The following is a 6,346-nucleotide window of genomic DNA, read 5'->3' as shown; positions in this document are numbered from 1 at the left end:
GGGAGGGGACAGTCCAGTCCCTGCCCTGGAGGAGTGCCCTCTCCAGCAGGGCAGGTAGGGACAAGACAGAGCAGGGCACTGGGAAGTCCATGAGGGGCCAGAGAGCCTCTTGGGACAAGTGGGGGGAGGAGCAGGCCTAAGTGGCACCAAAGGCTCTGGCTTCTTGGAGGTGGCAGGGACTCCACCCAGGGACAGGGTGGAGGGGTCACCACTCTGCACTCAATAGGCAAAGGAGTGGACCTGTGAGGGCAGCACGCTTCCAACCACGTGCCACCCCAGGCAGACGCCACGGGACAACTATCCTGGGGGATCCAGGAGAGGCTAGTCCCCTTATGCGCTGGGGGAGCCAGAGCCTCAGGCGGTGCCAACCCAGTGCCAGGAGCCTCCCACCACCCAGAAGCCGACATACTCCAAGCCCACAGTCAGTTCAGAGGGCAAACTCGACCCTGGAAAGCCCCCGAGGTTCCTGGAATGGCTGGCCCAGAAAACACTCAGGGGGCCTGCAGCCACCTCACCGCCTGGACAAACAGCCCAGCCAGTCTCCAGACTTCAGCCTTGCATTCCAACCATGGGGTGGGGGAGGGCAGCACGCTAGCTCATAAATCAGCGGTTCCTGGGGTGCCCACTCCCTTCCCCCACCAGGAGGGGCCCTGGGGCTCAGGAGAGGGCCAGGCTCTTGCAGGCTGTCAGGGACAGGGCACGGGTGCAGTGGCCCCCACAGGAGGTAAGGAGCCAGGGCGCTCCAGGAATCCGAGGTAGCACCTCCCCCACAAGCCTCTGGGAGGTGGGGGTGGGGATGAGAAGGAGACAGGATGAGGAGAGGCCCCAGCACTGAGAAGGGAGGGTGGGTGGGACTCAGACCCTCCCCCGGTGCAAACGCCCCTTTGCCTGCTCTTTTTCTGGTTTTGAGTTGAAGATGTTGCTCAGATCACCACCCAGAGCCATCATAGAAAAAACACACATCCCGGACAGACAATCCTCCCAAAGGCTCAGGTTTGTGAGTTGCTGGGGCTTCCCCACCCAGACAGACATCTGTCTTCCCACCAGGTCCCTGAGGGAAGGGGGATCACAGCTTGGCCAAGGGCACCATGTGGCCAGTGGCAGGACTTGGATTTGACCCCGTTTCTCACTGGCTCATGAACCAAAGGACTTGGGGAGGCAGCAAAAGATGGCTCTTCTGAGACCCTCCCGGAGTGCAAAGGCCAAGACCCAGCCAGAGGAGGGAGGGGCTTGGAGACACCAGTCAAGTGGTGATGCGCTGACCACTCAGTGACTGAGACTTGTGGCAGTTGGCTTCCTATCTGCTTGGAAACCCACGGGGCGGGGTCCTTCTGCTCTGTCTTACAGGGTCACTATGAGTCAGCTAAGACTTGATGGCGACAGTTTTGTTTGTTTCAGTTAAAAGGCTGGATGTCACACGGAGCCACCCGTGATGCCGATGCCATCAGCTCGAGCCCTTTGGGTCATCCCACGAAGGGGCGGGTTGAACAGTTAAGTGTTCTTGCATGGCCCCCTGCTCCTTCCACAGGGCTGGGGCCACGGTGTTTTGGTGGATGGCGTCAGGACCAGGAGGGGGAACGATGACTGTCCAGCACCCGCTCCTGACCTCACCCCGCTCAGTGAGAATACAGAAGTAACTGCAGGCCCAGGCATAACAGAGCCTGATTAATGTACAACCCCCCCCCACACACCCCCATCAGGGGAACGAACAGAAATGTAGATGAAGGGAGACAGCGGTCAGTGTCAGACATGAAAATAATAATTTATCAAGAATTCGGGAGAGGCGGGAGGAAGGGAAAACAGAGGAGCTGATACCAAGGGCTCAGGTAGAAAACAAATGTTTCGGAAATGTTGATGACAACATATGTACAAGTGGGCTTGATACCATTGAATGATGGATTGTTACAAGATTTGTAAGCGCCCCCCAATAAAATGATTAATTAAAAAAAACCTTGGCCCCTCCCACCACCACATGGCCCCCACCTGGAGGAATGCAGGGTGGCGGGGAGGAGCAGGGGTCTGGAGACCAGCTGAGACTGCAGCACAGCCAGCGCAAAGCAGGTGGGCGCCCCCCTACCAGGTGTACTGAGGGGTCGGTCCTTGATAGCGCGGGGCTGGCCGGCAACAGGTGCTGTCTGAGGTCTGGGGACACAGCTGTGACAGACAAGACCCGTCATGGTCATGCTCACCTCCTAACCGGGGAGATCCACCCACACGTCACCATGGAGGCTGCACCAAGGAGGAGCTGGCAGGCTGAGGCCCAGGTGAGCATCCCTGCCTCGGGGGCTGTCCTCATGGACCCTTCTCCAGAACTCACCTGCCTCCCTCCCTCCCTCGGACCCAGTGCCACCTACCAGGGAGGCCTTCTCCCCTCCCACGCTCTCTCCTGACCACTTGCCGTGACTTGGCATGCACACACTGCCCATCTCACCTAAGGTCCAGGGCGTGACCTTCGGAAGCACAGGTCAGCACAGGGCTCCTGTCCTGTTGATCACAACTGCATCCTAAGTGCAGGCTGCAAGAGCTGCAAATGAATGAATGAATGACGTCTCAGCTGGAGACCCGAGAGACAGGAAGTGGTCAGCCACATTAGGACCCGAGGGGCAGAGAAGTGGTAGGGAGGGCACACGGCTCAGGGGACACAGGGCTTCTGTGAGGGGCTGCACAGTATGACAGACATACTCAGACTGAACGGAAGGGATTGCGAGTGTGTTGCTACCTGGATGTTCACAACAAGCAAGACTGACGTAAAAAGAATTAGGAACCCTCAGGGAAGAGGGGCAGGCAGAGAAGCCCTCAGGACAGGGCACCGTCCCAGGGGCAGAAGCAAGCTGTTGAGTTCCAGGAGGATGGCGACTGCAGGCACAAGAGCAGGGGACCTCGTGGGCCACTGAGGGGCTTTGGCTTGATCCCATCAGGAATCTACTGCCTGCCAGTGCTAGGGAGGGACTGATGTGGCCCTCCCTCCCTGACCCGGTCTCTCCTGTGCTTGGCGTTCAGGGACAGCCAGTCTATGTCCTTACTCCATCCGAGAACCTGTTCACCGTGGTCTCTGCCCATCTGTATGAAACCCTTCTACCCACCCCCCTCCAGAAACCACTTTGAAGTCGCTACTTCTTCCCAACACCTGCCCTGTCTGGACACTCTTGCCCATTCTCAAAGTCCTCCCTCAGCCCTTGTTTGCTAAAATGATCCCCCAAGACTTCTGCGGATGCGGCACGCACCCATGCCAGTGTTTACCACCTTGTGGGGCAGGCCGGTCATTAAGCTCCTGGGGAAAATTAGGTGCCACCTAATGGCCCACACCAGGGGACAGCTTCAGGATGTTGTCCCACGATGGAATGCGTGAGGTAGTGAACAGGGCGGACGACTAATGATGGGCAGCGTGTGGACAATGAACCCAAAGCTAGTCAAGATGTTTTCTACGTGATGACACGTTCAGGCAGGATTATGGGATTACAGGTGCCTATTTCCCTTCTCCAGTTGGCTCTGCCCCTAGGAGGGGTTAAGGGCATCAGATGAGAGGAGAGAGCCCATGAGTCAGGGTCACAAACAGGCCCTCACACCCCTGCTCCCAAAGGGGGCTGTGGCTCTTCTCTACCATGCTAACCCAAGTAGGCAGAGAGACCCGCTGGGGACACCCGACAAAGAAAAAGCTTGGCAGCGCCAGGAGACCCAAATTGTCTCACACAAGTACTGGGCACTCTGGCTTCTGGGTCTGGAGTAACAGGCTTCCACAGGAGGGTCCAAGGGATGGTGAGCTGCGGCTGGTCACCCACACTTCCTTTCTGACAAGAGATGTAGCTGACGGGTTTGTTCCCCTCCTTCCTCGCTGCTCCGGTCACCTACCACTGCCATCAGAACTGTCCTGGTCTACATAGGTCTCCCCACACTCTGGGGTCCACTCTAGGTAAAACACAACAATGGGGGGGGGCTCTTTCTATTAGGTGACAGGCTAGCAAACCCCATTCCGTCTTCCCTGATGGAATGTACAGCCAGTCCCTTCGACAGCTCAACACCACGATGAACCGGAAGAGGCAGGGAGGGAGATGCTGCCTGGGGTGGGCTTGTCTGGGCCTCTTGATCTAACCGCGTCAGGAACGCTGGAAGGGCTGAGCAGCCTGGGCTGGCACTGCCTGAGCAAGCCTGTCCCCGAGACCAAGGCTTGGCCCAGATGACTAGTGCATCTGTCGTGGAGGTATGGGATGGATGGGCCAGATTCCCCTTAAAGTCCCACAACAGCTTGGACAGGCGGCTCCATTGGTCTGCTGGGAGAGTCTACACCAGTGGTGGGACTCCCCAAGGCCAAGGAGGAGAGGCCTCCGGGGCCATACCCAACCTCTGCCCCTGGACATGCCCTCAGTAGCCAGCATACAAAATGTAGACGGCCAGGCTCGGGTCTGGCCCTGCTTTGGCACGTGCTCCTGCAGCGCCCCTGGTGATTAAGAAGCTGCCCTGCCACCCCCAACATCCTGTGTGAGGCCAGTGTGTGGTTTGGCCTCCTGGCTGAGGGAGGCAGATGCCGACCCCTCAGCCTCTGCTCGTGCCAACTCAGATGCCCAGGGCTGCTTTGCAAGTGCCCACGTTGCTCTGGGAAATCCAATCTCCATCGGCACAGGCAGGGCCCCTGGCCAGCAGCTTAGCAACCAAGCCTTGGCTGAAAAAGCACCTCTCTGAAGGTGGGTTCAAGGAGAAAACACACACACACACACACACACACACGCATGCACAAACACATGCACACACACAGAATTGTGGTCAGTTGTTGGGTAATAAAGGGAACGGCTACCTTCCTGAACGCCACACATTATTCTCCAGCATGAGTTATTTCATTCCAAATCTAATTACCTACAAAATAACGGACTCAGAGATCCACCCAGCCCCCGGCCCAATCGGGACCGTGGGTCAGACTCCAGGGCGCTCTGTTCCAGTTGACCCTCTCTCTCCCGGGACAGCAAAAAACCCCAAACAAAAACAGACTCATTGCTGTAAGTCTATTTCAATTCATAGCAAGCCAACCAAGACAGACTAGACCTGCCCTGTGGGTTTCCAAGACTAACTCTTTCTGGGAGTAGAAAGCCTCATCTCTCTCCCGAAGGGCAGGTGGTGGTTTTGAACTGCTGATCGTGAGGTTAGCAGCTTATTCCTGGGACACAGAGGCTGGCTAATTAGAAGAGCAGGGTGCAGCAGGGTCCTCTCTATGAAAGGCCGTGGGGAATTCTGGAAACACAGGGTGGCGAGGGCTGCATCTGACGCTCTCAGGAAGGGCCCAGGTCCGAAATGTTGAAATGGTAAATGTTTGGTTACGTGTCTGTCTACCACAACCGAAACATACATATTTATATAAATGGACATGAAAAAATGAGCAGGCTGGTGGGCGGGACCATTTGAGGTTACTGGCCAGACGGACTTCACCACCCAGGGTGAGTGAGCTTTGTGGTTAGTTTACCTCTACCACAGCCCTGCCCAAGGCCCCACCCAGAAGTCCTGAGAGCTCTCCCACCACACACAAGGCTCCACCTAAATGGTGGGTCCCTCGGGGCCCATACAGACAGGGTGGGGACATGGGAGCAAACCCCAGCCCCCCATGCATCTTCACGTGCCAATGCCCGCACCTAGTCTGGGGGCCAATTCCTCCAGCCACTGTCCTCCTGGAAAGTGACCCATCACATGGGGCCAAGTCCAAGGCGAAGGGGGAGAAGAGGCCAATTTGCCTGAGGTTGGGGTGGGTTGGTCTCCAGGCCCATCTATCAATTCTGAGCCTCCTGAACTTGGATAGCCATCCCAAGGAGTTTCTAAAAAAAGCCAAGTCTAAGGGGACTAGGTACACCTGTCTAGTTCAAGGTTGGACCCCTAGAACTCCAAGCCCCCAACACAGGGGGGATGCTCGGGTACTGTCTAAAGAGCCTGTTACCTCCTTCCTGTCTTTGCTCAAAGGCCACCTTCTGCGTGAGGTCCACCGTGAGCACTTCCCCCCATCACAGCCTGTCCCCACCACGGCGGGGGGGGGGGGGGCGGCGGGCTTCCAAGCGCCTGCTTTGGCTCTTCTCCTGCCATGCCTTTCAACGCAGTCTTTATTCCTCAGACCCCCACATCCCACCCCGCTGGAATGTATGCACCACGAGGGAAAGTGGCCTGCTTTGCTGGCCGATCGTCCCAGGTCCTGGGTCGGAATGGACTCGATGACCTCATGAGTTTGGTGTGGGTTTGGGGCCCACAAGAGGCACTGATAAATGCTCGTTCCATGAAGAAAGTTAGGACTTCCAACCAGGCAAGGTCTTCTTGTCCCAGAGAGCATAGGGAGCTGCGGCCCCACAGAGTCCCCGGGGCACGTGCCCACCCAGTC

The sequence above is a fragment of the Tenrec ecaudatus genome, chromosome 10 (genome assembly GCF_050624435.1).
Source record: "Tenrec ecaudatus isolate mTenEca1 chromosome 10, mTenEca1.hap1, whole genome shotgun sequence".
In the NCBI taxonomy this organism is placed as follows: domain Eukaryota; kingdom Metazoa; phylum Chordata; class Mammalia; order Afrosoricida; family Tenrecidae; genus Tenrec; species Tenrec ecaudatus.
This window is presented reverse-complemented; position numbering follows the sequence as displayed.